This window comes from Pholcus phalangioides, unplaced genomic scaffold (genome assembly GCF_987345545.1).
Source record: "Pholcus phalangioides strain wild (caught in Gottingen) unplaced genomic scaffold, Ppha-v1.0 ptg000017l_1, whole genome shotgun sequence".
In the NCBI taxonomy this organism is placed as follows: domain Eukaryota; kingdom Metazoa; phylum Arthropoda; class Arachnida; order Araneae; family Pholcidae; genus Pholcus; species Pholcus phalangioides.
In genome coordinates this window covers 46,230,798-46,249,427 of record NW_028301610.1, presented here as the reverse complement: position 1 = coordinate 46,249,427, position 18,630 = coordinate 46,230,798, and the positions used below count along the sequence as shown (strand labels likewise).

Below are 18,630 nucleotides of genomic sequence, written 5' to 3'. Positions count from 1 at the left end.
ACTCTAACATCTCTGCCGGGATTCGAACCCGGGACCTTTGGATTAGAAGTCCAACGCGTTATCCACTGCGCTACAGAGACACTAACGCAACGTTTTTTCCGTAATTTCTTGGAAAGGCCCACAACAAAACAACAACAACGCAACGAATTACACTTTGCTATCAACTCTAACATCTCTGCCGGGATTCGAACCCGGGACCTTTGGATTAGAAGTCCAACGCGCTATCCACTGCGTTACAGAGACACTGACGCAACGTTTTTTCCGTAATTTCTTGGAAAGGCCCACAACAAAACAACAACATTGCAACGAATTACACTTCGCTATCAACTCTACCATCACTGCCGGGATTCGAACCCGGGACCTTTGGATTAGAAGTCCAACGCGCTATCCACTGCGTTACAGAGACACTGACGCAACGTTTTTTCCGTAATTTCTTGGAAAGGCCCACAACAAAACAACAACAACGCAACGAATTACACTTTGCTATCAACTCTAACATCACTGCCGGGATTCGAACCCGGGACCTTTGGATTAGAAGTCCAACGCGCTATCCACTGCGTTACAGAGACACTAACGCAACGTTTGTTCCGTAATTTCTTGGAAAGGCCCACAACAAAACAACAACATTGCAACGAATTACACTTCGCTATCAACTCTACCATCACTGCCGGGATTCGAACCCGGGACCTTTGGATTAGAAGTCCAACGCGCTATCCACTGCGTTACAGAGACACTGACGCAACGTTTTTTCCGTAATTTCTTGGAAAGGCCCACAACAAAACAACAACAACGCAACGAATTACACTTTGCTATCAACTCTAACATCTCTGCCGGGATTCGAACCCGGGACCTTTGGATTAGAAGTCCAACGCGCTATCCGTTGCGCTACTGAGACACTAATGCATCGTTTTTTCCGTAATTTCTTGGAAAGGCCCACAACAAAACAACAACAACGTAACGAATTACACTTTGCTATCAACTCTAACATCTCTGCCGGGATTCGAACCCGGGACCTTTGGATTAGAAGTCCAACGCGCTATCCACTGCGCTACAGAGACACTAACGCAACGTTTTTTCCGTAATTTCTTGGAATGGCCCACAACAAAACAACAACAACGCAACGAATTACACTTTGCTATCAACTCTAACATCTCTGCCGGGATTCGAACCCGGGACCTTTGGATTAGAAGTCCAACGCGTTATCCACTGCGCTACAGAGACACTAATGCAACGTTTTTTCCGTAATTTCTTGGAAAGGCCCACAACAAAACAACAACAACGCAACGAATTACACTTTGCTATCAACTCTAACATCTCTGCCGGGATTCGAACCCGGGACCTTTGGATTAGAAGTCCAACGCGCTATCCACTGCGCTACAGAGACACAAACGTAGCGTTTTTTCCGTAATTTCTTGGAAAGGCCCACAACAAAACAACAACAACGCAACGAATTACACTTTGCTATCAACTCTAACATCTCTGCCGGGATTCGAACCCGGGACCTTTGGATTAGAAGTCCAACGCGTTATCCACTGCGCTACAGAGACACTAACGCAACGTTTTTTCCGTAATTTCTTGGAAAGGCCCACAACAAAACAACAACAACAACGCAACGAATTACACTTTGCTATCAACTCTAACATCTCTGCCGGGATTCGAACCCGGGACCTTTGGATTAGAAGTCCAACGCGATATCCACTGCGCTACAAAGACACTAACGCAGCGTTTTTTCCGTAATTTCTTGGAAAGGCCCACAACAAAACAACAACAGCGCAACGAATTACTCTTTGCTATCAACTCTAACATCTCTGCCGGGATTCGAACCCGGGACCTTTGGATTAGAAGTCCAACGCGCTATCCACTGCGCTACAGAGACAACAATGCATCGTTTTTTCCGTAATTTCTTGGAAAGGCCCACAACAAAACAACGAATTACACTTTGCTATCAACTCTAACATCTCTGCCGGGGTTCGAACCCGGGACCTTTGGATTAGAAGTCCAACGCGCTATCCACTGCGCTACAGAGACACTAATGCATCGTTTTTTCCGTAATTTCTTGGAAAGGCCCACAACAAAACACTACAACGAATTACACTTTGCTATCAACTCTACCATCACTGCCGGGATTCGAACCCGGGACCTTTGGATTAGAAGTCCAACGCGCTATCCACTGCGCTACAGAGACACTAATGCATCGTTTTTTCCGTAATTTCTTGGAAAGGCCCACAACAAAACACTACAACGAATTACACTTTGCTATCAACTCTACCATCACTGCCGGGATTCGAACCCGGGACCTTTGGATTAGAAGTCCAACGCGCTATCCACTGCGCTACAGAGACACTAATGCATCGTTTTTTCCGTAATTTCTTGGAAAGGCCCACAACAAAACAACAACATTGCAACGAATTACACTTTGCTATCAACTCTAACATCTCTGCCGGGGTTCGAACCCGGGACCTTTGGATTAGAAGTCCAACGCGTTATCCACTGCGCTACAGAGACACTAATGCATCGTTTTTTCCGTAATTTCTTGGAAAGGCCCACAACAAAACACTACAACGAATTACACTTTGCTATCAACTCTACCATCACTGCCGGGATTCGAACCCGGGACCTTTGGATTAGAAGTCCAACGCGCTATCCACTGCGCTACAGAGACACTAATGCATCGTTTTTTCCGTAATTTCTTGGAAAGGCCCACAACAAAACAACAACAACGCAACGAATTACACTTTGCTATCAACTCTAACATCTCTGCCGGGATTCGAACCCGGGACCTTTGGATTAGAAGTCCAACGCGCTATCCACTGCGCTACAGAGACACAAACGTAGCGTTTTTTCCGTAATTTCTTGGAAAGGCCCACAACAAAACAACAACAACGCAACGAATTACACTTTGCTATCAACTCTAACATCTCTGCCGGGATTCGAACCCGGGACCTTTGGATTAGAAGTCCAACGCGTTATCCACTGCGCTACAGAGACACTAACGCAACGTTTTTTCCGTAATTTCTTGGAAAGGCCCACAACAAAACAACAACAACAACGCAACGAATTACACTTTGCTATCAACTCTAACATCTCTGCCGGGATTCGAACCCGGGACCTTTGGATTAGAAGTCCAACGCGTTATCCACTGCGCTACAGAGACACTAACGCATCGTTTTTTCCGTAATTTCTTGGAAAGGCCCACAACAAAACACTACAACGAATTACACTTTGCTATCAACTCTACCATCACTGCCGGGATTCGAACCCGGGACCTTTGGATTAGAAGTCCAACGCGCTATCCACTGCGCTACAGAGACACTAATGCATCGTTTTTTCCGTAATTTCTTGGAAAGGCCCACAACAAAACAACAACATTGCAACGAATTACACTTTGCTATCAACTCTAACATCTCTGCCGGGGTTCGAACCCGGGACCTTTGGATTAGAAGTCCAACGCGTTATCCACTGCGCTACAGAGACACTAACGCAACGTTTTTTCCGTAATTTCTTGGAAAGGCCCACAACAAAACAACAACAACGCAACGAATTACACTTTGCTATCAACTCTAGCATCTCCGCCGCGATTCGAACCCAGGACCTTTGGATTAGAAGTCCAACGCGATATCCACTGCGCTACAGAGACACTAACGCAGCGTTTTTTCCGTAATTTCTTGGAAAGGCCCACAACAAAACAACAACAACGCAACGAATTACACTTTGCTATCAACTCTAACATCTCTGCCGGGACCTTTGGATTAGAAGTCCAACGCGCTATCCACTGCGCTACAGAGACACTAACGCAGCGTTTTTTCCGTAATTTCTTGGAAAGGCCCACAACAAAACAACAACAGCGCAACGAATTACACTTTGCTATCAACTCTAACATCTCTGCCGGGATTCGAACCCGGGACCTTTGGATTAGAAGTCCAACGCGCTATCCACTGCGCTACAGAGACAACAATGCATCGTTTTTTCCGTAATTTCTTGGAAAGGCCCACAACAAAACAACGAATTACACTTTGCTATCAACTCTAACATCTCTGCCGGGATTCGAACCCGGGACCTTTGGATTAGAAGTCCAACGCGTTATCCACTGCGCTACAGAGACACTAACGCAACGTTTTTTCCGTAATTTCTTGGAAAGGCCCACAACAAAACAACACAACGAATTACACTTTGCTATCAACTCTAACATCTCTGCCGGGATTCGAACCCGGGACCTTTGGATTAGAAGTCCAACGCGCTATCCACTGCGCTACAGAGACAACAATGCATCGTTTTTTCCGTAATTTCTTGGAAAGGCCCACAACAAAACAACGAATTACACTTTGCTATCAACTCTAACATCTCTGCCGGGATTCGAACCCGGGACCTTTGGATTAGAAGTCCAACGCGTTATCCACTGCGCTACAGAGACACTAACGCAACGTTTTTTCCGTAATTTCTTGGAAAGGCCCACAACAAAACAACAACAACGCAACGAATTACACTTTGCTATCAACTCTAACATCTCTGCCGGGATTCGAACCCGGGACCTTTGGATTAGAAGTCCAACGCGCTATCCACTGCGCTACAGAGACAGTAACGCAACGTTTGTTCCGTAATTTCTTGGAAAGGCCCACAACAAAACAACAACATTGCAACGAATTACACTTCGCTATCAACTCTACCATCACTGCCGGGATTCGAACCCGGGACCTTTGGATTAGAAGTCCAACGCGTTATCCACTGCGTTACAGAGACACTAACGCAACGTTTTTTCCGTAATTTCTTGGAAAGGCCCACAACAAAACAACAACAACGCAACGAATTACACTTTGCTATCAACTCTAACATCTCTGCCGGGATTCGAACCCGGGACCTTTGGATTAGAAGTCCAACGCGCTATCCGTTGCGCTACAGAGACACTAATGCATCGTTTTTTCCGTAATTTCTTGGAAAGGCCCACAACAAAACAACAACAACGTAACGAATTACACTTTGCTATCAACTCTAACATCTCTGCCGGGATTCGAACCCGGGACCTTTGAATTACAAGTCCAACGCGCTATCCGCTGCGCTACAGAGACACTAACGCACCGTTTTTTCCGTAATTTCTTGGAAAGGCCCACAACAAAACAACAACAACGCAACGAATTACACTTTGCTATCAACTCTAGCATCTCCGCCGCGATTCGAACCCAGGACCTTTGGATTAGGAGTCCAACGCGATATCCACTGCGCTACAGAGACACTAACGCAGCGTTTTTTCCGTAATTTCTTGGAAAGGCCCACAACAAAACAACAACAGCGCAACGAATTACTCTTTGCTATCAACTCTAACATCTCTGCCGGGATTCGAACCCGGGACCTTTGCATTAGAAGTCCAACGCGCTATCCACTGCGCTACATAGACACTAACACAGCGTTTTTTCCGTAATTTCTTGGAAAGACCCACAACAAAACAACAACAACGCAACGAATTACACTTTGCCATCAACTCTAACATCTCTGCCGGGATTCGAACCCGGGACCTTTGAATTACAAGTCTAACGCGCTATCCGCTGCGCTACAGAGACACTAACGTAGCGTTTTTCTCGTAATTTCTTGGAAAGGCCCACAACAAAACAACAACAACGCAACGAATTACACTTTGCTATCAACTCTAACATCTCTGCCGGGATTCGAACCCGTGACCTTTGGATTAGAAGTCCAACGCGCTATCCACTGCGTTACAGAGACACTAATGCATCGTTTTTTCCGTAATTTCTTGGAAAGGCCCACAACAAAACACTACAACGAATTACACTTCGCTATCAACTCTACCATCACTGCCGGGATTCGAACCCGGGACCTTTGGATTAGAAGTCCAACGCGCTATCCACTGCGCTACAGAGACACTAACGCAACGTTTTTTCCGTAATTTCTTGGAAAGGCCCACAACAAAACAACAACATTGCAACGAATTACACTTCGCTATCAACTCTACCATCACTGCCGGGATTCGAACCCGGGACCTTTGGATTAGAAGTCCAACGCGTTATCCACTGCGCTACAGAGACACTAACGCAACGTTTTTTCCGTAATTTCTTGGAGAGGCCCACAACAAAACAACAACAACGCAACGAATTACACTTTGCTATCAACTCTAACATCTCTGCCGGGATTCGAACCCGGGACCTTTGGATTAGAAGTCCAACGCGCTATCCACTGCGCTACAGAGACACTAACGCAACGTTTTTTCCGTAATTTCTTGGAAAGGCCCACAACAAAACAACAACAACGCAACGAATTACACTTTGCTATCAACTCTAACATCTCTGCCGGGATTCGAACCCGGGACCTTTGGATTAGAAGTCCAACGCGTTATCCACTGCGCTACAGAGACACTAATGCAACGTTTTTTCCGTAATTTCTTGGAAAGGCCCACAACAAAACAACAACAACGCAACGAATTACACTTTGCTATCAACTCTAACATCTCTGCCGGGATTCGAACCCGGGACCTTTGGATTAGAAGTCCAACGCGCTATCCACTGCGCTACAGAGACACTAACGCAACGTTTTTTCCGTAATTTCTTGGAAAGGCCCACAACAACAACGCAACGACTTACACTTTGCTATCAACTCTAGCATCTCCGCCGCGATTCGAACCCAGGACCTTTGGATTAGAAGTCCAACGCGATATCCACTGCGCTACAGAGACACTAACGCAGCGTTTTTTCCGTAATTTCTTGGAAAGGCCCACAACAAAACAACAACAACGCAACGAACTACTCTTTGCTATCAACTCTAACATCTCTGCCGGGATTCGAACCCGGGACCTTTGCATTAGAAGTCCAACGCGCTATCCACTGCGCTACAGAGACACTAACGCAGCGTTTTTTCCGTAATTTCTTGGAAAGGCCCACAACAAAACAACAACAGCGCAACGAATTACTCTTTGCTATCAACTCTAACATCTCTGCCGGGATTCGAACCCGGGACCTTTGCATTAGAAGTCCAACGCGCTATCCACTGCGCTACATAGACACTAACGTAGCGTTTTTCTCGTAATTTCTTGGAAAGGCCCACAACAAAACAACAACAACGCAACGAATTACACTTTGCTATTAACTCTAACATCAGTGCCGGGATTCGAACCCAGGACCTTTAGATTAGAAGTCCAACGCGCTATCCACTGCGCTACAGAGACACAAACGTAGCGTTTTTTCCGTAATTTCTTGGAAAGGCCCACAACAAAACAACAACAACGCAACGAATTACACTTTGCTATCAACTCTAACATCTCTGCCGGGATTCGAACCCGGGACCTTTGGATTAGAAGTCCAACGCGCTATCCACTGCGCTACAGAGACACTAGCGCAACATTTTTTCCGTAATTTCTTGGAAAGGCCCACAACAAAACAACAACATTGCAACGAATTACACTTTGCTATCAACTCTAACATCTCTGCCGGGGTTCGAACCCGGGACCTTTGGATTAGAAGTCCAACGCGTTATCCACTGCGCTACAGAGACACTAATGCATCGTTTTTTCCGTAATTTCTTGGAAAGGCCCACAACAAAACACTACAACGAATTACACTTTGCTATCAACTCTACCATCACTGCCGGGATTCGAACCCGGGACCTTTGGATTAGAAGTCCAACGCGCTATCCACTGCGCTACAGAGACACTAATGCATCGTTTTTTCCGTAATTTCTTGGAAAGGCCCACAACAAAACAACAACAACCCAACGAATTACACTTTGCTATCAACTCTAACATCTCTGCCGGGATTCGAACCCGTGACCTTTGGATTAGAAGTCCAACGCGCTATCCACTGCGCTACAGAGACACTAATGCATCGTTTTTTCCGTAATTTCTTGGAAAGGCCCACAACAAAACACTACAACGAATTACACTTTGCTATCAACTCTACCATCACTGCCGGGATTCGAACCCGGGACCTATGGATTAGAAGTCCAACGCGCTATCCACTGCGCTACAGAGACACTAATGCATCGTTTTTTCCGTAATTTCTTGGAAAGGCCCACAACAAAACAACAACAACGCAACGAATTACACTTTGCTATCAACTCTAACATCTCTGCCGGGATTCGAACCCGTGACCTTTGGATTAGAAGTCCAACGCGCTATCCACTGCGTTACAGAGACACTAATGCATCGTTTTTTCCGTAATTTCTTGGAAAGGCCCACAACAAAACACTACAACGAATTACACTTCGCTATCAACTCTACCATCACTGCCGGGATTCGAACCCGGGACCTTTGGATTAGAAGTCCAACGCGCTATCCACTGCGCTACAGAGACACTAACGCAACGTTTTTTCCGTAATTTCTTGGAAAGGCCCACAACAAAACAACAACAACGCAACGAATTACACTTTGCTATCAACTCTAACATCTCTGCCGGGATTCGAACCCGGGACCTTTGGATTAGAAGTCCAACGCGTTATCCACTGCGCTACAGAGACACTAATGCAACGTTTTTTCCGTAATTTCTTGGAAAGGCCCACAACAAAACAACAACAACGCAACGAATTACACTTTGCTATCAACTCTAACATCTCTGCCGGGATTCGAACCCGGGACCTTTGGATTAGAAGTCCAACGCGCTATCCACTGCGCTACAGAGACACTAACGCAACGTTTTTTCCGTAATTTCTTGGAAAGGCCCACAACAAAACAACAACAACGCAACGAATTACACTTTGCTATCAACTCTAACATCTCTGCCGGGATTCGAACCCGGGACCTTTGGATTAGAAGTCCAACGCGTTATCCACTGCGCTACAGAGACACTAACGCAACGTTTTTTCCGTAATATCTTGGAAAGGCCCACAACAAAACAACAACAACGCAACGAATTACACTTTGCTATCAACTCTAACATCTCCGCCGGGATTCGAATCCGGGACCATTGGATTAGAAGTCCAACGCGTTATCCACTGCGCTACAGAGACACTAACGCAACGTTTTTTCCGTAATTTCTTGGAAAGGCCCACAACAAAACAACAACAACGCAACGAATTACACTTTGCTATCAACTCTAACATCTCTGCCGGGAATCGAACCCGGGACCTTTGGATTAGAAGTCCAACGCGCTATCCACTGCGATACAGAGACACTAACGCAACGTTTTTTCCGTAATTTCTTGGAAAGGCCCACAACAAAACAACAACAACGCAACGAATTACACTTTGCTATCAACTCTAACATCTCAGCCGGGATTCGAACCCGGGACCTTTGGATTAGAAGTCCAACGCGTTATCCACTGCGCTACAGAGACACTAACGCAACGTTTTTTCCGTAATTTCTTGGAAAGGCCCACAACAAAACAACAACAACGCAACGAATTACACTTTGCTATCAACTTTAACATCTCTGCCGGGATTCGAACCCGGGACCTTTGGATTAGAAGTCCAACGCGTTATCCACTGCGCTACAGAGACACTAACGCAACGTTTTTTCCGTAATTTCTTGGAAAGGCCCACAACAAAACAACAACAACGCAACGAATTACACTTTGCTATCAACTCTAACATCTCTGCCGGGATTCGAACCCGGGACCTTTCGATTAGAAGTCCAACGCGCTATCCGTTGCGCTACAGAGACACTTACGCAACGTTTTTTCCGTAATTTCTTGGAAAGGCCCACAACAAAACAACAACAACGCAACGAATTACACTTTGCTATCAACTCTAACATCTCTGCCGCGATTCGAACCCGGGACCTTTGGATTAGAAGTCCAACGCGCTATCCACTACGCTACAGAGATACTTACGCAACGTTTTTTCCGTAATTTCTTGGAAAGGCCCACAACAAAACAACAACAACGCAACGAATTACACTTTGCTATCAACTCTAACATCTCTGCCGGGATTCGAACCCGGGACCTTTGGATTAGAAGTCCAACGCGTTATCCACTGCGCTACAGAGACACTAACGCAACGTTTTTTCCGTAATTTCTTGGAAAGGCCCACAACAAAACAACAACAACGCAACGAATTACACTTTGCTATCAACTCTAACATCTCTGCCGGGATTCGAACCCGGGACCTTTGGATTAGAAGTCCAACGCGTTATCCACTGCGCTACAGAGACACTAACGCAACGTTTTTTCCGTAATTTCTTGGAAAGGCCCACAACAAAACACTACAACGAATTACACTTTGCTATCAACTCTAACATCTCTGCCGGGGTTCGAACCCGGAACCTTTGGATTAGAAGTCCAACGCGTTATCCACTGCGCTACAGAGACACTAATGCATCGTTTTTTTCCGTAATTTCTTGGGAAGGCCCACAACAAAACACTACAACGAATTACACTTTGCTATCAACTCTACCATCACTGCCGGGATTCGAACCCGGGACCTTTGGATTAGAAGTCCAACGCGCTATCCACTGCGCTACAGAGACACTAATGCATCGTTTTTTCCGTAATTTCTTGGAAAGGCCCACAACAAAACACTACAACGAATTACACTTTGCTATCAACTCTACCATCACTGCCGGGATTCGAACCCGGGACCTTTGGATTAGAAGTCCAACGCGCTATCCACTGCGCTACAGAGACACTAATGCATCGTTTTTTCCGTAATTTCTTGGAAAGGCCCACAACAAAACAACAACATTGCAACGAATTACACTTTGCTATCAACTCTAACATCTCTGCCGGGGTTCGAACCCGGGACCTTTGGATTAGAAGTCCAACGCGTTATCCACTGCGCTACAGAGACACTAATGCATCGTTTTTTCCGTAATTTCTTGGAAAGGCCCACAACAAAACACTACAACGAATTACACTTTGCTATCAACTCTACCATCACTGCCGGGATTCGAACCCGGGACCTTTGGATTAGAAGTCCAACGCGCTATCCACTGCGCTACAGAGACACTAATGCATCGTTTTTTCCGTAATTTCTTGGAAAGGCCCACAACAAAACAACAACAACGCAACGAATTACACTTTGCTATCAACTCTAACATCTCTGCCGGGATTCGAACCCGGGACCTTTGGATTAGAAGTCCAACGCGCTATCCACTGCGCTACAGAGACACAAACGTAGCGTTTTTTCCGTAATTTCTTGGAAAGGCCCACAACAAAACAACAACAACGCAACGAATTACACTTTGCTATCAACTCTAACATCTCTGCCGGGATTCGAACCCGGGACCTTTGGATTAGAAGTCCAACGCGTTATCCACTGCGCTACAGAGACACTAACGCAACGTTTTTTCCGTAATTTCTTGGAAAGGCCCACAACAAAACAACAACAACAACGCAACGAATTACACTTTGCTATCAACTCTAACATCTCTGCCGGGATTCGAACCCGGGACCTTTGGATTAGAAGTCCAACGCGTTATCCACTGCGCTACAGAGACACTAACGCAACGTTTTTTCCGTAATTTCTTGGAAAGGCCCACAACAAAACAACAACAACGCAACGAATTACACTTTGCTATCAACTTTAACATCTCTGCCGGGATTCGAACCCGGGACCTTTGGATTAGAAGTCCAACGCGTTATCCACTGCGCTACAGAGACACTAACGCAACGTTTTTTCCGTAATTTCTTGGAAAGGCCCACAACAAAACAACAACAACGCAACGAATTACACTTTGCTATCAACTCTAACATCTCTGCCGGGATTCGAACCCGGGACCTTTCGATTAGAAGTCCAACGCGCTATCCGTTGCGCTACAGAGACACTTACGCAACGTTTTTTCCGTAATTTCTTGGAAAGGCCCACAACAAAACAACAACAACGCAACGAATTACACTTTGCTATCAACTCTAACATCTCTGCCGCGATTCGAACCCGGGACCTTTGGATTAGAAGTCCAACGCGCTATCCACTACGCTACAGAGATACTTACGCAACGTTTTTTCCGTAATTTCTTGGAAAGGCCCACAACAAAACAACAACAACGCAACGAATTACACTTTGCTATCAACTCTAACATCTCTGCCGGGATTCGAACCCGGGACCTTTGGATTAGAAGTCCAACGCGTTATCCACTGCGCTACAGAGACACTAACGCAACGTTTTTTCCGTAATTTCTTGGAAAGGCCCACAACAAAACAACAACAACGCAACGAATTACACTTTGCTATCAACTCTAACATCTCTGCCGGGATTCGAACCCGGGACCTTTGGATTAGAAGTCCAACGCGTTATCCACTGCGCTACAGAGACACTAACGCAACGTTTTTTCCGTAATTTCTTGGAAAGGCCCACAACAAAACACTACAACGAATTACACTTTGCTATCAACTCTAACATCTCTGCCGGGGTTCGAACCCGGAACCTTTGGATTAGAAGTCCAACGCGTTATCCACTGCGCTACAGAGACACTAATGCATCGTTTTTTTCCGTAATTTCTTGGGAAGGCCCACAACAAAACACTACAACGAATTACACTTTGCTATCAACTCTACCATCACTGCCGGGATTCGAACCCGGGACCTTTGGATTAGAAGTCCAACGCGCTATCCACTGCGCTACAGAGACACTAATGCATCGTTTTTTCCGTAATTTCTTGGAAAGGCCCACAACAAAACACTACAACGAATTACACTTTGCTATCAACTCTACCATCACTGCCGGGATTCGAACCCGGGACCTTTGGATTAGAAGTCCAACGCGCTATCCACTGCGCTACAGAGACACTAATGCATCGTTTTTTCCGTAATTTCTTGGAAAGGCCCACAACAAAACAACAACATTGCAACGAATTACACTTTGCTATCAACTCTAACATCTCTGCCGGGGTTCGAACCCGGGACCTTTGGATTAGAAGTCCAACGCGTTATCCACTGCGCTACAGAGACACTAATGCATCGTTTTTTCCGTAATTTCTTGGAAAGGCCCACAACAAAACACTACAACGAATTACACTTTGCTATCAACTCTACCATCACTGCCGGGATTCGAACCCGGGACCTTTGGATTAGAAGTCCAACGCGCTATCCACTGCGCTACAGAGACACTAATGCATCGTTTTTTCCGTAATTTCTTGGAAAGGCCCACAACAAAACAACAACAACGCAACGAATTACACTTTGCTATCAACTCTAACATCTCTGCCGGGATTCGAACCCGGGACCTTTGGATTAGAAGTCCAACGCGCTATCCACTGCGCTACAGAGACACAAACGTAGCGTTTTTTCCGTAATTTCTTGGAAAGGCCCACAACAAAACAACAACAACGCAACGAATTACACTTTGCTATCAACTCTAACATCTCTGCCGGGATTCGAACCCGGGACCTTTGGATTAGAAGTCCAACGCGTTATCCACTGCGCTACAGAGACACTAACGCAACGTTTTTTCCGTAATTTCTTGGAAAGGCCCACAACAAAACAACAACAACAACGCAACGAATTACACTTTGCTATCAACTCTAACATCTCTGCCGGGATTCGAACCCGGGACCTTTGGATTAGAAGTCCAACGCGTTATCCACTGCGCTACAGAGACACTAACGCATCGTTTTTTCCGTAATTTCTTGGAAAGGCCCACAACAAAACACTACAACGAATTACACTTTGCTATCAACTCTACCATCACTGCCGGGATTCGAACCCGGGACCTTTGGATTAGAAGTCCAACGCGCTATCCACTGCGCTACAGAGACACTAATGCATCGTTTTTTCCGTAATTTCTTGGAAAGGCCCACAACAAAACAACAACATTGCAACGAATTACACTTTGCTATCAACTCTAACATCTCTGCCGGGGTTCGAACCCGGGACCTTTGGATTAGAAGTCCAACGCGTTATCCACTGCGCTACAGAGACACTAACGCAACGTTTTTTCCGTAATTTCTTGGAAAGGCCCACAACAAAACAACAACAACGCAACGAATTACACTTTGCTATCAACTCTAGCATCTCCGCCGCGATTCGAACCCAGGACCTTTGGATTAGAAGTCCAACGCGATATCCACTGCGCTACAGAGACACTAACGCAGCGTTTTTTCCGTAATTTCTTGGAAAGGCCCACAACAAAACAACAACAACGCAACGAATTACACTTTGCTATCAACTCTAACATCTCTGCCGGGACCTTTGGATTAGAAGTCCAACGCGCTATCCACTGCGCTACAGAGACACTAACGCAGCGTTTTTTCCGTAATTTCTTGGAAAGGCCCACAACAAAACAACAACAGCGCAACGAATTACACTTTGCTATCAACTCTAACATCTCTGCCGGGATTCGAACCCGGGACCTTTGGATTAGAAGTCCAACGCGCTATCCACTGCGCTACAGAGACAACAATGCATCGTTTTTTCCGTAATTTCTTGGAAAGGCCCACAACAAAACAACGAATTACACTTTGCTATCAACTCTAACATCTCTGCCGGGATTCGAACCCGGGACCTTTGGATTAGAAGTCCAACGCGTTATCCACTGCGCTACAGAGACACTAACGCAACGTTTTTTCCGTAATTTCTTGGAAAGGCCCACAACAAAACAACACAACGAATTACACTTTGCTATCAACTCTAACATCTCTGCCGGGATTCGAACCCGGGACCTTTGGATTAGAAGTCCAACGCGCTATCCACTGCGCTACAGAGACAACAATGCATCGTTTTTTCCGTAATTTCTTGGAAAGGCCCACAACAAAACAACGAATTACACTTTGCTATCAACTCTAACATCTCTGCCGGGATTCGAACCCGGGACCTTTGGATTAGAAGTCCAACGCATTATCCACTGCGCTACAGAGACACTAACGCAACGTTTTTTCCGTAATTTCTTGGAAAGGCCCACAACAAAACAACAACAACGCAACGAATTACACTTTGCTATCAACTCTAACATCTCTGCCGGGATTCGAACCCGGGACCTTTGGATTAGAAGTCCAACGCGCTATCCACTGCGCTACAGAGACACTAACGCAACGTTTGTTCCGTAATTTCTTGGAAAGGCCCACAACAAAACAACAACATTGCAACGAATTACACTTCGCTATCAACTCTACCATCACTGCCGGGATTCGAACCCGGGACCTTTGGATTAGAAGTCCAACGCGCTATCCACTGCGTTACAGAGACACTAACGCAACGTTTTTTCCGTAATTTCTTGGAAAGGCCCACAACAAAACAACAACAACGCAACGAATTACACTTTGCTATCAACTCTAACATCTCTGCCGGGATTCGAACCCGGGACCTTTGGATTAGAAGTCCAACGCGCTATCCGTTGCGCTACAGAGACACTAATGCATCGTTTTTTCCGTAATTTCTTGGAAAGGCCCACAACAAAACAACAACAACGTAACGAATTACACTTTGCTATCAACTCTAACATCTCTGCCGGGATTCGAACCCGGGACCTTTGAATTACAAGTCCAACGCGCTATCCGCTGCGCTACAGAGACACTAACGCACCGTTTTTTCCGTAATTTCTTGGAAAGGCCCACAACAAAACAACAACAACGCAACGAATTACACTTTGCTATCAACTCTAGCATCTCCGCCGCGATTCGAACCCAGGACCTTTGGATTAGGAGTCCAACGCGATATCCACTGCGCTACAGAGACACTAACGCAGCGTTTTTTCCGTAATTTCTTGGAAAGGCCCACAACAAAACAACATCAGCGCAACGAATTACTCTTTGCTATCAACTCTAACATCTCTGCCGGGATTCGAACCCGGGACCTTTGCATTAGAAGTCCAACGCGCTATCCACTGCGCTACATAGACACTAACACAGCGTTTTTTCCGTAATTTCTTGGAAAGACCCACAACAAAACAACAACAACGCAACGAATTACACTTTGCCATCAACTCTAACATCTCTGCCGGGATTCGAACCCGGGACCTTTGAATTACAAGTCTAACGCGCTATCCGCTGCGCTACAGAGACACTAACGTAGCGTTTTTCTCGTAATTTCTTGGAAAGGCCCACAACAAAACAACAACAACGCAACGAATTACACTTTGCTATCAACTCTAACATCTCTGCCGGGATTCGAACCCGTGACCTTTGGATTAGAAGTCCAACGCGCTATCCACTGCGTTACAGAGACACTAATGCATCGTTTTTTCCGTAATTTCTTGGAAAGGCCCACAACAAAACACTACAACGAATTACACTTCGCTATCAACTCTACCATCACTGCCGGGATTCGAACCCGGGACCTTTGGATTAGAAGTCCAACGCGCTATCCACTGCGCTACAGAGACACTAACGCAACGTTTTTTCCGTAATTTCTTGGAAAGGCCCACAACAAAACAACAACATTGCAACGAATTACACTTCGCTATCAACTCTACCATCACTGCCGGGATTCGAACCCGGGACCTTTGGATTAGAAGTCCAACGCGTTATCCACTGCGCTACAGAGACACTAACGCAACGTTTTTTCCGTAATTTCTTGGAGAGGCCCACAACAAAACAACAACAACGCAACGAATTACACTTTGCTATCAACTCTAACATCTCTGCCGGGATTCGAACCCGGGACCTTTGGATTAGAAGTCCAACGCGCTATCCACTGCGCTACAGAGACACTAACGCAACGTTTTTTCCGTAATTTCTTGGAAAGGCCCACAACAAAACAACAACAACGCAACGAATTACACTTTGCTATCAACTCTAACATCTCTGCCGGGATTCGAACCCGGGACCTTTGGATTAGAAGTCCAACGCGTTATCCACTGCGCTACAGAGACACTAATGCAACGTTTTTTCCGTAATTTCTTGGAAAGGCCCACAACAAAACAACAACAACGCAACGAATTACACTTTGCTATCAACTCTAACATCTCTGCCGGGATTCGAACCCGGGACCTTTGGATTAGAAGTCCAACGCGCTATCCACTGCGCTACAGAGACACTAACGCAACGTTTTTTCCGTAATTTCTTGGAAAGGCCCACAACAAAACAACAACAACGCAACGACTTACACTTTGCTATCAACTCTAGCATCTCCGCCGCGATTCGAACCCAGGACCTTTGGATTAGAAGTCCAACGCGATATCCACTGCGCTACAGAGACACTAACGCAGCGTTTTTTCCGTAATTTCTTGGAAAGGCCCACAACAAAACAACAACAACGCAACGAATTACTCTTTGCTATCAACTCTAACATCTCTGCCGGGATTCGAACCCGGGACCTTTGCATTAGAAGTCCAACGCGCTATCCACTGCGCTACAGAGACACTAACGCAGCGTTTTTTCCGTAATTTCTTGGAAAGGCCCACAACAAAACAACAACAGCGCAACGAATTACTCTTTGCTATCAACTCTAACATCTCTGCCGGGATTCGAACCCGGGACCTTTGCATTAGAAGTCCAACGCGCTATCCACTGCGCTACATAGACACTAACGTAGCGTTTTTCTCGTAATTTCTTGGAAAGGCCCACAACAAAACAACAACAACGCAACGAATTACACTTTGCTATTAACTCTAACATCAGTGCCGGGATTCGAACCCAGGACCTTTAGATTAGAAGTCCAACGCGCTATCCACTGCGCTACAGAGACACAAACGTAGCGTTTTTTCCGTAATTTCTTGGAAAGGCCCACAACAAAACAACAACAACGCAACGAATTACACTTTGCTATCAACTCTAACATCTCTGCCGGGATTCGAACCCGGGACCTTTGGATTAGAAGTCCAACGCGCTATCCACTGCGCTACAGAGACACTAGCGCAACATTTTTTCCGTAATTTCTTGGAAAGGCCCACAACAAAACAACAACATTGCAACGAATTACACTTTGCTATCAACTCTAACATCTCTGCCGGGGTTCGAACCCGGGACCTTTGGATTAGAAGTCCAACGCGTTATCCACTGCGCTACAGAGACACTAATGCATCGTTTTTTCCGTAATTTCTTGGAAAGGCCCACAACAAAACACTACAACGAATTACACTTTGCTATCAACTCTACCATCACTGCCGGGATTCGAACCCGGGACCTTTGGATTAGAAGTCCAACGCGCTATCCACTGCGCTACAGAGACACTAATGCATCGTTTTTTCCGTAATTTCTTGGAAAGGCCCACAACAAAACAACAACAACCCAACGAATTACACTTTGCTATCAACTCTAACATCTCTGCCGGGATTCGAACCCGTGACCTTTGGATTAGAAGTCCAACGCGCTATCCACTGCGCTACAGAGACACTAATGCATCGTTTTTTCCGTAATTTCTTGGAATGGCCCACAACAAAACACTACAACGAATTACACTTTGCTATCAACTCTACCATCACTGCCGGGATTCGAACCCGGGACCTTTGGATTAGAAGTCCAACGCGCTATCCACTGCGCTACAGAGACACTAATGCATCGTTTTTTCCGTAATTTCTTGGAAAGGCCCACAACAAAACAACAACAACGCAACGAATTACACTTTGCTATCAACTCTAACATCTCTGCCGGGATTCGAACCCGTGACCTTTGGATTAGAAGTCCAACGCGCTATCCACTGCGTTACAGAGACACTAATGCATCGTTTTTTCCGTAATTTCTTGGAAAGGCCCACAACAAAACACTACAACGAATTACACTTCGCTATCAACTCTACCATCACTGCCGGGATTCGAACCCGGGACCTTTGGATTAGAAGTCCAACGCGCTATCCACTGCGCTACAGAGACACTAACGCAACGTTTTTT

The 18,630-nt window shown here is 45.7% G+C and overlaps 114 non-coding genes across 114 annotated transcripts; all 114 read right to left on the bottom strand.

Annotated features, from left to right (window-relative positions):
• Positions 1 to 7: 7 nt before the first annotated feature.
• TRNAR-UCU (transfer RNA arginine (anticodon UCU)) lies at positions 8 to 80 on the bottom strand. Its single transcript has one exon. It is a non-coding gene; the product is annotated as a tRNA-Arg (tRNA).
• Positions 81 to 170: 90 nt separating this feature from the next.
• On the bottom strand, positions 171 to 243 carry TRNAR-UCU (transfer RNA arginine (anticodon UCU)). Its single transcript has one exon. It is a non-coding gene; the product is annotated as a tRNA-Arg (tRNA).
• Positions 244 to 333: 90 nt separating this feature from the next.
• Positions 334 to 406, bottom strand: TRNAR-UCU (transfer RNA arginine (anticodon UCU)). Its single transcript has one exon. It is a non-coding gene; the product is annotated as a tRNA-Arg (tRNA).
• A 90-nt stretch (positions 407 to 496) lies between these two features.
• Positions 497 to 569, bottom strand: TRNAR-UCU (transfer RNA arginine (anticodon UCU)). The gene has a single exon. It is a non-coding gene; the product is annotated as a tRNA-Arg (tRNA).
• Positions 570 to 659: 90 nt separating this feature from the next.
• Positions 660 to 732, bottom strand: TRNAR-UCU (transfer RNA arginine (anticodon UCU)). The gene has a single exon. It is a non-coding gene; the product is annotated as a tRNA-Arg (tRNA).
• A 90-nt stretch (positions 733 to 822) lies between these two features.
• TRNAR-UCU (transfer RNA arginine (anticodon UCU)) lies at positions 823 to 895 on the bottom strand. The gene has a single exon. It is a non-coding gene; the product is annotated as a tRNA-Arg (tRNA).
• Positions 896 to 985: 90 nt separating this feature from the next.
• Positions 986 to 1,058, bottom strand: TRNAR-UCU (transfer RNA arginine (anticodon UCU)). The gene has a single exon. It is a non-coding gene; the product is annotated as a tRNA-Arg (tRNA).
• A 90-nt stretch (positions 1,059 to 1,148) lies between these two features.
• On the bottom strand, positions 1,149 to 1,221 carry TRNAR-UCU (transfer RNA arginine (anticodon UCU)). The gene has a single exon. It is a non-coding gene; the product is annotated as a tRNA-Arg (tRNA).
• A 90-nt stretch (positions 1,222 to 1,311) lies between these two features.
• On the bottom strand, positions 1,312 to 1,384 carry TRNAR-UCU (transfer RNA arginine (anticodon UCU)). The gene has a single exon. It is a non-coding gene; the product is annotated as a tRNA-Arg (tRNA).
• Positions 1,385 to 1,474: 90 nt separating this feature from the next.
• Positions 1,475 to 1,547, bottom strand: TRNAR-UCU (transfer RNA arginine (anticodon UCU)). The gene has a single exon. It is a non-coding gene; the product is annotated as a tRNA-Arg (tRNA).
• Positions 1,548 to 1,640: 93 nt separating this feature from the next.
• Positions 1,641 to 1,713, bottom strand: TRNAR-UCU (transfer RNA arginine (anticodon UCU)). The gene has a single exon. It is a non-coding gene; the product is annotated as a tRNA-Arg (tRNA).
• A 90-nt stretch (positions 1,714 to 1,803) lies between these two features.
• Positions 1,804 to 1,876, bottom strand: TRNAR-UCU (transfer RNA arginine (anticodon UCU)). Its single transcript has one exon. It is a non-coding gene; the product is annotated as a tRNA-Arg (tRNA).
• A 79-nt stretch (positions 1,877 to 1,955) lies between these two features.
• Positions 1,956 to 2,028, bottom strand: TRNAR-UCU (transfer RNA arginine (anticodon UCU)). Its single transcript has one exon. It is a non-coding gene; the product is annotated as a tRNA-Arg (tRNA).
• An 84-nt stretch (positions 2,029 to 2,112) lies between these two features.
• On the bottom strand, positions 2,113 to 2,185 carry TRNAR-UCU (transfer RNA arginine (anticodon UCU)). Its single transcript has one exon. It is a non-coding gene; the product is annotated as a tRNA-Arg (tRNA).
• An 84-nt stretch (positions 2,186 to 2,269) lies between these two features.
• On the bottom strand, positions 2,270 to 2,342 carry TRNAR-UCU (transfer RNA arginine (anticodon UCU)). Its single transcript has one exon. It is a non-coding gene; the product is annotated as a tRNA-Arg (tRNA).
• A 90-nt stretch (positions 2,343 to 2,432) lies between these two features.
• On the bottom strand, positions 2,433 to 2,505 carry TRNAR-UCU (transfer RNA arginine (anticodon UCU)). The gene has a single exon. It is a non-coding gene; the product is annotated as a tRNA-Arg (tRNA).
• An 84-nt stretch (positions 2,506 to 2,589) lies between these two features.
• Positions 2,590 to 2,662, bottom strand: TRNAR-UCU (transfer RNA arginine (anticodon UCU)). Its single transcript has one exon. It is a non-coding gene; the product is annotated as a tRNA-Arg (tRNA).
• Positions 2,663 to 2,752: 90 nt separating this feature from the next.
• Positions 2,753 to 2,825, bottom strand: TRNAR-UCU (transfer RNA arginine (anticodon UCU)). Its single transcript has one exon. It is a non-coding gene; the product is annotated as a tRNA-Arg (tRNA).
• A 90-nt stretch (positions 2,826 to 2,915) lies between these two features.
• Positions 2,916 to 2,988, bottom strand: TRNAR-UCU (transfer RNA arginine (anticodon UCU)). Its single transcript has one exon. It is a non-coding gene; the product is annotated as a tRNA-Arg (tRNA).
• Positions 2,989 to 3,081: 93 nt separating this feature from the next.
• On the bottom strand, positions 3,082 to 3,154 carry TRNAR-UCU (transfer RNA arginine (anticodon UCU)). Its single transcript has one exon. It is a non-coding gene; the product is annotated as a tRNA-Arg (tRNA).
• An 84-nt stretch (positions 3,155 to 3,238) lies between these two features.
• Positions 3,239 to 3,311, bottom strand: TRNAR-UCU (transfer RNA arginine (anticodon UCU)). Its single transcript has one exon. It is a non-coding gene; the product is annotated as a tRNA-Arg (tRNA).
• Positions 3,312 to 3,401: 90 nt separating this feature from the next.
• Positions 3,402 to 3,474, bottom strand: TRNAR-UCU (transfer RNA arginine (anticodon UCU)). The gene has a single exon. It is a non-coding gene; the product is annotated as a tRNA-Arg (tRNA).
• Positions 3,475 to 3,564: 90 nt separating this feature from the next.
• On the bottom strand, positions 3,565 to 3,637 carry TRNAR-UCU (transfer RNA arginine (anticodon UCU)). Its single transcript has one exon. It is a non-coding gene; the product is annotated as a tRNA-Arg (tRNA).
• A 240-nt stretch (positions 3,638 to 3,877) lies between these two features.
• TRNAR-UCU (transfer RNA arginine (anticodon UCU)) lies at positions 3,878 to 3,950 on the bottom strand. The gene has a single exon. It is a non-coding gene; the product is annotated as a tRNA-Arg (tRNA).
• A 79-nt stretch (positions 3,951 to 4,029) lies between these two features.
• On the bottom strand, positions 4,030 to 4,102 carry TRNAR-UCU (transfer RNA arginine (anticodon UCU)). The gene has a single exon. It is a non-coding gene; the product is annotated as a tRNA-Arg (tRNA).
• Positions 4,103 to 4,186: 84 nt separating this feature from the next.
• TRNAR-UCU (transfer RNA arginine (anticodon UCU)) lies at positions 4,187 to 4,259 on the bottom strand. Its single transcript has one exon. It is a non-coding gene; the product is annotated as a tRNA-Arg (tRNA).
• Positions 4,260 to 4,338: 79 nt separating this feature from the next.
• TRNAR-UCU (transfer RNA arginine (anticodon UCU)) lies at positions 4,339 to 4,411 on the bottom strand. The gene has a single exon. It is a non-coding gene; the product is annotated as a tRNA-Arg (tRNA).
• A 90-nt stretch (positions 4,412 to 4,501) lies between these two features.
• Positions 4,502 to 4,574, bottom strand: TRNAR-UCU (transfer RNA arginine (anticodon UCU)). Its single transcript has one exon. It is a non-coding gene; the product is annotated as a tRNA-Arg (tRNA).
• Positions 4,575 to 4,664: 90 nt separating this feature from the next.
• TRNAR-UCU (transfer RNA arginine (anticodon UCU)) lies at positions 4,665 to 4,737 on the bottom strand. The gene has a single exon. It is a non-coding gene; the product is annotated as a tRNA-Arg (tRNA).
• A 90-nt stretch (positions 4,738 to 4,827) lies between these two features.
• TRNAR-UCU (transfer RNA arginine (anticodon UCU)) lies at positions 4,828 to 4,900 on the bottom strand. Its single transcript has one exon. It is a non-coding gene; the product is annotated as a tRNA-Arg (tRNA).
• A 90-nt stretch (positions 4,901 to 4,990) lies between these two features.
• Positions 4,991 to 5,063, bottom strand: TRNAT-UGU (transfer RNA threonine (anticodon UGU)). The gene has a single exon. It is a non-coding gene; the product is annotated as a tRNA-Thr (tRNA).
• A 90-nt stretch (positions 5,064 to 5,153) lies between these two features.
• On the bottom strand, positions 5,154 to 5,226 carry TRNAR-CCU (transfer RNA arginine (anticodon CCU)). The gene has a single exon. It is a non-coding gene; the product is annotated as a tRNA-Arg (tRNA).
• Positions 5,227 to 5,316: 90 nt separating this feature from the next.
• TRNAR-UCU (transfer RNA arginine (anticodon UCU)) lies at positions 5,317 to 5,389 on the bottom strand. The gene has a single exon. It is a non-coding gene; the product is annotated as a tRNA-Arg (tRNA).
• A 90-nt stretch (positions 5,390 to 5,479) lies between these two features.
• TRNAT-UGU (transfer RNA threonine (anticodon UGU)) lies at positions 5,480 to 5,552 on the bottom strand. Its single transcript has one exon. It is a non-coding gene; the product is annotated as a tRNA-Thr (tRNA).
• A 90-nt stretch (positions 5,553 to 5,642) lies between these two features.
• TRNAR-UCU (transfer RNA arginine (anticodon UCU)) lies at positions 5,643 to 5,715 on the bottom strand. Its single transcript has one exon. It is a non-coding gene; the product is annotated as a tRNA-Arg (tRNA).
• Positions 5,716 to 5,799: 84 nt separating this feature from the next.
• Positions 5,800 to 5,872, bottom strand: TRNAR-UCU (transfer RNA arginine (anticodon UCU)). Its single transcript has one exon. It is a non-coding gene; the product is annotated as a tRNA-Arg (tRNA).
• A 90-nt stretch (positions 5,873 to 5,962) lies between these two features.
• TRNAR-UCU (transfer RNA arginine (anticodon UCU)) lies at positions 5,963 to 6,035 on the bottom strand. Its single transcript has one exon. It is a non-coding gene; the product is annotated as a tRNA-Arg (tRNA).
• A 90-nt stretch (positions 6,036 to 6,125) lies between these two features.
• Positions 6,126 to 6,198, bottom strand: TRNAR-UCU (transfer RNA arginine (anticodon UCU)). The gene has a single exon. It is a non-coding gene; the product is annotated as a tRNA-Arg (tRNA).
• Positions 6,199 to 6,288: 90 nt separating this feature from the next.
• Positions 6,289 to 6,361, bottom strand: TRNAR-UCU (transfer RNA arginine (anticodon UCU)). Its single transcript has one exon. It is a non-coding gene; the product is annotated as a tRNA-Arg (tRNA).
• Positions 6,362 to 6,451: 90 nt separating this feature from the next.
• TRNAR-UCU (transfer RNA arginine (anticodon UCU)) lies at positions 6,452 to 6,524 on the bottom strand. Its single transcript has one exon. It is a non-coding gene; the product is annotated as a tRNA-Arg (tRNA).
• Positions 6,525 to 6,606: 82 nt separating this feature from the next.
• Positions 6,607 to 6,679, bottom strand: TRNAR-UCU (transfer RNA arginine (anticodon UCU)). Its single transcript has one exon. It is a non-coding gene; the product is annotated as a tRNA-Arg (tRNA).
• A 90-nt stretch (positions 6,680 to 6,769) lies between these two features.
• TRNAR-UCU (transfer RNA arginine (anticodon UCU)) lies at positions 6,770 to 6,842 on the bottom strand. The gene has a single exon. It is a non-coding gene; the product is annotated as a tRNA-Arg (tRNA).
• Positions 6,843 to 6,932: 90 nt separating this feature from the next.
• Positions 6,933 to 7,005, bottom strand: TRNAR-UCU (transfer RNA arginine (anticodon UCU)). The gene has a single exon. It is a non-coding gene; the product is annotated as a tRNA-Arg (tRNA).
• Positions 7,006 to 7,095: 90 nt separating this feature from the next.
• Positions 7,096 to 7,168, bottom strand: TRNAR-UCU (transfer RNA arginine (anticodon UCU)). Its single transcript has one exon. It is a non-coding gene; the product is annotated as a tRNA-Arg (tRNA).
• A 90-nt stretch (positions 7,169 to 7,258) lies between these two features.
• TRNAR-UCU (transfer RNA arginine (anticodon UCU)) lies at positions 7,259 to 7,331 on the bottom strand. Its single transcript has one exon. It is a non-coding gene; the product is annotated as a tRNA-Arg (tRNA).
• A 90-nt stretch (positions 7,332 to 7,421) lies between these two features.
• Positions 7,422 to 7,494, bottom strand: TRNAR-UCU (transfer RNA arginine (anticodon UCU)). Its single transcript has one exon. It is a non-coding gene; the product is annotated as a tRNA-Arg (tRNA).
• Positions 7,495 to 7,578: 84 nt separating this feature from the next.
• TRNAR-UCU (transfer RNA arginine (anticodon UCU)) lies at positions 7,579 to 7,651 on the bottom strand. Its single transcript has one exon. It is a non-coding gene; the product is annotated as a tRNA-Arg (tRNA).
• A 90-nt stretch (positions 7,652 to 7,741) lies between these two features.
• On the bottom strand, positions 7,742 to 7,814 carry TRNAR-UCU (transfer RNA arginine (anticodon UCU)). Its single transcript has one exon. It is a non-coding gene; the product is annotated as a tRNA-Arg (tRNA).
• Positions 7,815 to 7,898: 84 nt separating this feature from the next.
• Positions 7,899 to 7,971, bottom strand: TRNAR-UCU (transfer RNA arginine (anticodon UCU)). Its single transcript has one exon. It is a non-coding gene; the product is annotated as a tRNA-Arg (tRNA).
• A 90-nt stretch (positions 7,972 to 8,061) lies between these two features.
• TRNAR-UCU (transfer RNA arginine (anticodon UCU)) lies at positions 8,062 to 8,134 on the bottom strand. The gene has a single exon. It is a non-coding gene; the product is annotated as a tRNA-Arg (tRNA).
• An 84-nt stretch (positions 8,135 to 8,218) lies between these two features.
• TRNAR-UCU (transfer RNA arginine (anticodon UCU)) lies at positions 8,219 to 8,291 on the bottom strand. The gene has a single exon. It is a non-coding gene; the product is annotated as a tRNA-Arg (tRNA).
• A 90-nt stretch (positions 8,292 to 8,381) lies between these two features.
• On the bottom strand, positions 8,382 to 8,454 carry TRNAR-UCU (transfer RNA arginine (anticodon UCU)). The gene has a single exon. It is a non-coding gene; the product is annotated as a tRNA-Arg (tRNA).
• Positions 8,455 to 8,544: 90 nt separating this feature from the next.
• On the bottom strand, positions 8,545 to 8,617 carry TRNAR-UCU (transfer RNA arginine (anticodon UCU)). Its single transcript has one exon. It is a non-coding gene; the product is annotated as a tRNA-Arg (tRNA).
• A 90-nt stretch (positions 8,618 to 8,707) lies between these two features.
• On the bottom strand, positions 8,708 to 8,780 carry TRNAR-UCU (transfer RNA arginine (anticodon UCU)). Its single transcript has one exon. It is a non-coding gene; the product is annotated as a tRNA-Arg (tRNA).
• A 90-nt stretch (positions 8,781 to 8,870) lies between these two features.
• Positions 8,871 to 8,943, bottom strand: TRNAR-UCU (transfer RNA arginine (anticodon UCU)). Its single transcript has one exon. It is a non-coding gene; the product is annotated as a tRNA-Arg (tRNA).
• A 90-nt stretch (positions 8,944 to 9,033) lies between these two features.
• TRNAR-UCU (transfer RNA arginine (anticodon UCU)) lies at positions 9,034 to 9,106 on the bottom strand. The gene has a single exon. It is a non-coding gene; the product is annotated as a tRNA-Arg (tRNA).
• A 90-nt stretch (positions 9,107 to 9,196) lies between these two features.
• Positions 9,197 to 9,269, bottom strand: TRNAR-UCU (transfer RNA arginine (anticodon UCU)). Its single transcript has one exon. It is a non-coding gene; the product is annotated as a tRNA-Arg (tRNA).
• A 90-nt stretch (positions 9,270 to 9,359) lies between these two features.
• TRNAR-UCU (transfer RNA arginine (anticodon UCU)) lies at positions 9,360 to 9,432 on the bottom strand. Its single transcript has one exon. It is a non-coding gene; the product is annotated as a tRNA-Arg (tRNA).
• A 90-nt stretch (positions 9,433 to 9,522) lies between these two features.
• On the bottom strand, positions 9,523 to 9,595 carry TRNAR-UCU (transfer RNA arginine (anticodon UCU)). The gene has a single exon. It is a non-coding gene; the product is annotated as a tRNA-Arg (tRNA).
• A 90-nt stretch (positions 9,596 to 9,685) lies between these two features.
• Positions 9,686 to 9,758, bottom strand: TRNAR-UCU (transfer RNA arginine (anticodon UCU)). Its single transcript has one exon. It is a non-coding gene; the product is annotated as a tRNA-Arg (tRNA).
• Positions 9,759 to 9,848: 90 nt separating this feature from the next.
• On the bottom strand, positions 9,849 to 9,921 carry TRNAR-UCU (transfer RNA arginine (anticodon UCU)). The gene has a single exon. It is a non-coding gene; the product is annotated as a tRNA-Arg (tRNA).
• A 90-nt stretch (positions 9,922 to 10,011) lies between these two features.
• Positions 10,012 to 10,084, bottom strand: TRNAR-UCU (transfer RNA arginine (anticodon UCU)). Its single transcript has one exon. It is a non-coding gene; the product is annotated as a tRNA-Arg (tRNA).
• An 84-nt stretch (positions 10,085 to 10,168) lies between these two features.
• On the bottom strand, positions 10,169 to 10,241 carry TRNAR-UCU (transfer RNA arginine (anticodon UCU)). Its single transcript has one exon. It is a non-coding gene; the product is annotated as a tRNA-Arg (tRNA).
• An 85-nt stretch (positions 10,242 to 10,326) lies between these two features.
• On the bottom strand, positions 10,327 to 10,399 carry TRNAR-UCU (transfer RNA arginine (anticodon UCU)). The gene has a single exon. It is a non-coding gene; the product is annotated as a tRNA-Arg (tRNA).
• Positions 10,400 to 10,483: 84 nt separating this feature from the next.
• TRNAR-UCU (transfer RNA arginine (anticodon UCU)) lies at positions 10,484 to 10,556 on the bottom strand. Its single transcript has one exon. It is a non-coding gene; the product is annotated as a tRNA-Arg (tRNA).
• A 90-nt stretch (positions 10,557 to 10,646) lies between these two features.
• TRNAR-UCU (transfer RNA arginine (anticodon UCU)) lies at positions 10,647 to 10,719 on the bottom strand. The gene has a single exon. It is a non-coding gene; the product is annotated as a tRNA-Arg (tRNA).
• An 84-nt stretch (positions 10,720 to 10,803) lies between these two features.
• Positions 10,804 to 10,876, bottom strand: TRNAR-UCU (transfer RNA arginine (anticodon UCU)). Its single transcript has one exon. It is a non-coding gene; the product is annotated as a tRNA-Arg (tRNA).
• A 90-nt stretch (positions 10,877 to 10,966) lies between these two features.
• Positions 10,967 to 11,039, bottom strand: TRNAR-UCU (transfer RNA arginine (anticodon UCU)). Its single transcript has one exon. It is a non-coding gene; the product is annotated as a tRNA-Arg (tRNA).
• A 90-nt stretch (positions 11,040 to 11,129) lies between these two features.
• On the bottom strand, positions 11,130 to 11,202 carry TRNAR-UCU (transfer RNA arginine (anticodon UCU)). Its single transcript has one exon. It is a non-coding gene; the product is annotated as a tRNA-Arg (tRNA).
• Positions 11,203 to 11,295: 93 nt separating this feature from the next.
• On the bottom strand, positions 11,296 to 11,368 carry TRNAR-UCU (transfer RNA arginine (anticodon UCU)). Its single transcript has one exon. It is a non-coding gene; the product is annotated as a tRNA-Arg (tRNA).
• A 90-nt stretch (positions 11,369 to 11,458) lies between these two features.
• On the bottom strand, positions 11,459 to 11,531 carry TRNAR-UCU (transfer RNA arginine (anticodon UCU)). The gene has a single exon. It is a non-coding gene; the product is annotated as a tRNA-Arg (tRNA).
• A 90-nt stretch (positions 11,532 to 11,621) lies between these two features.
• TRNAR-UCU (transfer RNA arginine (anticodon UCU)) lies at positions 11,622 to 11,694 on the bottom strand. Its single transcript has one exon. It is a non-coding gene; the product is annotated as a tRNA-Arg (tRNA).
• A 90-nt stretch (positions 11,695 to 11,784) lies between these two features.
• Positions 11,785 to 11,857, bottom strand: TRNAR-UCU (transfer RNA arginine (anticodon UCU)). Its single transcript has one exon. It is a non-coding gene; the product is annotated as a tRNA-Arg (tRNA).
• Positions 11,858 to 11,947: 90 nt separating this feature from the next.
• On the bottom strand, positions 11,948 to 12,020 carry TRNAR-UCU (transfer RNA arginine (anticodon UCU)). The gene has a single exon. It is a non-coding gene; the product is annotated as a tRNA-Arg (tRNA).
• Positions 12,021 to 12,110: 90 nt separating this feature from the next.
• On the bottom strand, positions 12,111 to 12,183 carry TRNAR-UCU (transfer RNA arginine (anticodon UCU)). Its single transcript has one exon. It is a non-coding gene; the product is annotated as a tRNA-Arg (tRNA).
• An 84-nt stretch (positions 12,184 to 12,267) lies between these two features.
• Positions 12,268 to 12,340, bottom strand: TRNAR-UCU (transfer RNA arginine (anticodon UCU)). The gene has a single exon. It is a non-coding gene; the product is annotated as a tRNA-Arg (tRNA).
• Positions 12,341 to 12,425: 85 nt separating this feature from the next.
• Positions 12,426 to 12,498, bottom strand: TRNAR-UCU (transfer RNA arginine (anticodon UCU)). Its single transcript has one exon. It is a non-coding gene; the product is annotated as a tRNA-Arg (tRNA).
• An 84-nt stretch (positions 12,499 to 12,582) lies between these two features.
• Positions 12,583 to 12,655, bottom strand: TRNAR-UCU (transfer RNA arginine (anticodon UCU)). Its single transcript has one exon. It is a non-coding gene; the product is annotated as a tRNA-Arg (tRNA).
• A 90-nt stretch (positions 12,656 to 12,745) lies between these two features.
• Positions 12,746 to 12,818, bottom strand: TRNAR-UCU (transfer RNA arginine (anticodon UCU)). The gene has a single exon. It is a non-coding gene; the product is annotated as a tRNA-Arg (tRNA).
• An 84-nt stretch (positions 12,819 to 12,902) lies between these two features.
• TRNAR-UCU (transfer RNA arginine (anticodon UCU)) lies at positions 12,903 to 12,975 on the bottom strand. The gene has a single exon. It is a non-coding gene; the product is annotated as a tRNA-Arg (tRNA).
• A 90-nt stretch (positions 12,976 to 13,065) lies between these two features.
• On the bottom strand, positions 13,066 to 13,138 carry TRNAR-UCU (transfer RNA arginine (anticodon UCU)). The gene has a single exon. It is a non-coding gene; the product is annotated as a tRNA-Arg (tRNA).
• A 90-nt stretch (positions 13,139 to 13,228) lies between these two features.
• TRNAR-UCU (transfer RNA arginine (anticodon UCU)) lies at positions 13,229 to 13,301 on the bottom strand. Its single transcript has one exon. It is a non-coding gene; the product is annotated as a tRNA-Arg (tRNA).
• Positions 13,302 to 13,394: 93 nt separating this feature from the next.
• TRNAR-UCU (transfer RNA arginine (anticodon UCU)) lies at positions 13,395 to 13,467 on the bottom strand. Its single transcript has one exon. It is a non-coding gene; the product is annotated as a tRNA-Arg (tRNA).
• An 84-nt stretch (positions 13,468 to 13,551) lies between these two features.
• Positions 13,552 to 13,624, bottom strand: TRNAR-UCU (transfer RNA arginine (anticodon UCU)). The gene has a single exon. It is a non-coding gene; the product is annotated as a tRNA-Arg (tRNA).
• A 90-nt stretch (positions 13,625 to 13,714) lies between these two features.
• Positions 13,715 to 13,787, bottom strand: TRNAR-UCU (transfer RNA arginine (anticodon UCU)). The gene has a single exon. It is a non-coding gene; the product is annotated as a tRNA-Arg (tRNA).
• Positions 13,788 to 13,877: 90 nt separating this feature from the next.
• On the bottom strand, positions 13,878 to 13,950 carry TRNAR-UCU (transfer RNA arginine (anticodon UCU)). The gene has a single exon. It is a non-coding gene; the product is annotated as a tRNA-Arg (tRNA).
• Positions 13,951 to 14,190: 240 nt separating this feature from the next.
• TRNAR-UCU (transfer RNA arginine (anticodon UCU)) lies at positions 14,191 to 14,263 on the bottom strand. Its single transcript has one exon. It is a non-coding gene; the product is annotated as a tRNA-Arg (tRNA).
• A 79-nt stretch (positions 14,264 to 14,342) lies between these two features.
• On the bottom strand, positions 14,343 to 14,415 carry TRNAR-UCU (transfer RNA arginine (anticodon UCU)). Its single transcript has one exon. It is a non-coding gene; the product is annotated as a tRNA-Arg (tRNA).
• Positions 14,416 to 14,499: 84 nt separating this feature from the next.
• On the bottom strand, positions 14,500 to 14,572 carry TRNAR-UCU (transfer RNA arginine (anticodon UCU)). Its single transcript has one exon. It is a non-coding gene; the product is annotated as a tRNA-Arg (tRNA).
• A 79-nt stretch (positions 14,573 to 14,651) lies between these two features.
• On the bottom strand, positions 14,652 to 14,724 carry TRNAR-UCU (transfer RNA arginine (anticodon UCU)). Its single transcript has one exon. It is a non-coding gene; the product is annotated as a tRNA-Arg (tRNA).
• A 90-nt stretch (positions 14,725 to 14,814) lies between these two features.
• TRNAR-UCU (transfer RNA arginine (anticodon UCU)) lies at positions 14,815 to 14,887 on the bottom strand. The gene has a single exon. It is a non-coding gene; the product is annotated as a tRNA-Arg (tRNA).
• A 90-nt stretch (positions 14,888 to 14,977) lies between these two features.
• Positions 14,978 to 15,050, bottom strand: TRNAR-UCU (transfer RNA arginine (anticodon UCU)). Its single transcript has one exon. It is a non-coding gene; the product is annotated as a tRNA-Arg (tRNA).
• Positions 15,051 to 15,140: 90 nt separating this feature from the next.
• Positions 15,141 to 15,213, bottom strand: TRNAR-UCU (transfer RNA arginine (anticodon UCU)). Its single transcript has one exon. It is a non-coding gene; the product is annotated as a tRNA-Arg (tRNA).
• Positions 15,214 to 15,303: 90 nt separating this feature from the next.
• TRNAT-UGU (transfer RNA threonine (anticodon UGU)) lies at positions 15,304 to 15,376 on the bottom strand. The gene has a single exon. It is a non-coding gene; the product is annotated as a tRNA-Thr (tRNA).
• Positions 15,377 to 15,466: 90 nt separating this feature from the next.
• Positions 15,467 to 15,539, bottom strand: TRNAR-CCU (transfer RNA arginine (anticodon CCU)). Its single transcript has one exon. It is a non-coding gene; the product is annotated as a tRNA-Arg (tRNA).
• Positions 15,540 to 15,629: 90 nt separating this feature from the next.
• On the bottom strand, positions 15,630 to 15,702 carry TRNAR-UCU (transfer RNA arginine (anticodon UCU)). Its single transcript has one exon. It is a non-coding gene; the product is annotated as a tRNA-Arg (tRNA).
• Positions 15,703 to 15,792: 90 nt separating this feature from the next.
• TRNAT-UGU (transfer RNA threonine (anticodon UGU)) lies at positions 15,793 to 15,865 on the bottom strand. Its single transcript has one exon. It is a non-coding gene; the product is annotated as a tRNA-Thr (tRNA).
• Positions 15,866 to 15,955: 90 nt separating this feature from the next.
• Positions 15,956 to 16,028, bottom strand: TRNAR-UCU (transfer RNA arginine (anticodon UCU)). Its single transcript has one exon. It is a non-coding gene; the product is annotated as a tRNA-Arg (tRNA).
• Positions 16,029 to 16,112: 84 nt separating this feature from the next.
• On the bottom strand, positions 16,113 to 16,185 carry TRNAR-UCU (transfer RNA arginine (anticodon UCU)). Its single transcript has one exon. It is a non-coding gene; the product is annotated as a tRNA-Arg (tRNA).
• A 90-nt stretch (positions 16,186 to 16,275) lies between these two features.
• Positions 16,276 to 16,348, bottom strand: TRNAR-UCU (transfer RNA arginine (anticodon UCU)). Its single transcript has one exon. It is a non-coding gene; the product is annotated as a tRNA-Arg (tRNA).
• Positions 16,349 to 16,438: 90 nt separating this feature from the next.
• On the bottom strand, positions 16,439 to 16,511 carry TRNAR-UCU (transfer RNA arginine (anticodon UCU)). Its single transcript has one exon. It is a non-coding gene; the product is annotated as a tRNA-Arg (tRNA).
• Positions 16,512 to 16,601: 90 nt separating this feature from the next.
• TRNAR-UCU (transfer RNA arginine (anticodon UCU)) lies at positions 16,602 to 16,674 on the bottom strand. The gene has a single exon. It is a non-coding gene; the product is annotated as a tRNA-Arg (tRNA).
• A 90-nt stretch (positions 16,675 to 16,764) lies between these two features.
• TRNAR-UCU (transfer RNA arginine (anticodon UCU)) lies at positions 16,765 to 16,837 on the bottom strand. The gene has a single exon. It is a non-coding gene; the product is annotated as a tRNA-Arg (tRNA).
• A 90-nt stretch (positions 16,838 to 16,927) lies between these two features.
• Positions 16,928 to 17,000, bottom strand: TRNAR-UCU (transfer RNA arginine (anticodon UCU)). Its single transcript has one exon. It is a non-coding gene; the product is annotated as a tRNA-Arg (tRNA).
• A 90-nt stretch (positions 17,001 to 17,090) lies between these two features.
• Positions 17,091 to 17,163, bottom strand: TRNAR-UCU (transfer RNA arginine (anticodon UCU)). Its single transcript has one exon. It is a non-coding gene; the product is annotated as a tRNA-Arg (tRNA).
• Positions 17,164 to 17,253: 90 nt separating this feature from the next.
• TRNAR-UCU (transfer RNA arginine (anticodon UCU)) lies at positions 17,254 to 17,326 on the bottom strand. The gene has a single exon. It is a non-coding gene; the product is annotated as a tRNA-Arg (tRNA).
• A 90-nt stretch (positions 17,327 to 17,416) lies between these two features.
• TRNAR-UCU (transfer RNA arginine (anticodon UCU)) lies at positions 17,417 to 17,489 on the bottom strand. Its single transcript has one exon. It is a non-coding gene; the product is annotated as a tRNA-Arg (tRNA).
• Positions 17,490 to 17,579: 90 nt separating this feature from the next.
• On the bottom strand, positions 17,580 to 17,652 carry TRNAR-UCU (transfer RNA arginine (anticodon UCU)). The gene has a single exon. It is a non-coding gene; the product is annotated as a tRNA-Arg (tRNA).
• A 90-nt stretch (positions 17,653 to 17,742) lies between these two features.
• Positions 17,743 to 17,815, bottom strand: TRNAR-UCU (transfer RNA arginine (anticodon UCU)). Its single transcript has one exon. It is a non-coding gene; the product is annotated as a tRNA-Arg (tRNA).
• Positions 17,816 to 17,899: 84 nt separating this feature from the next.
• Positions 17,900 to 17,972, bottom strand: TRNAR-UCU (transfer RNA arginine (anticodon UCU)). The gene has a single exon. It is a non-coding gene; the product is annotated as a tRNA-Arg (tRNA).
• Positions 17,973 to 18,062: 90 nt separating this feature from the next.
• Positions 18,063 to 18,135, bottom strand: TRNAR-UCU (transfer RNA arginine (anticodon UCU)). Its single transcript has one exon. It is a non-coding gene; the product is annotated as a tRNA-Arg (tRNA).
• Positions 18,136 to 18,219: 84 nt separating this feature from the next.
• Positions 18,220 to 18,292, bottom strand: TRNAR-UCU (transfer RNA arginine (anticodon UCU)). Its single transcript has one exon. It is a non-coding gene; the product is annotated as a tRNA-Arg (tRNA).
• Positions 18,293 to 18,382: 90 nt separating this feature from the next.
• On the bottom strand, positions 18,383 to 18,455 carry TRNAR-UCU (transfer RNA arginine (anticodon UCU)). Its single transcript has one exon. It is a non-coding gene; the product is annotated as a tRNA-Arg (tRNA).
• An 84-nt stretch (positions 18,456 to 18,539) lies between these two features.
• Positions 18,540 to 18,612, bottom strand: TRNAR-UCU (transfer RNA arginine (anticodon UCU)). Its single transcript has one exon. It is a non-coding gene; the product is annotated as a tRNA-Arg (tRNA).
• Between the last annotated feature and the right edge of the window lie 18 nt (positions 18,613 to 18,630).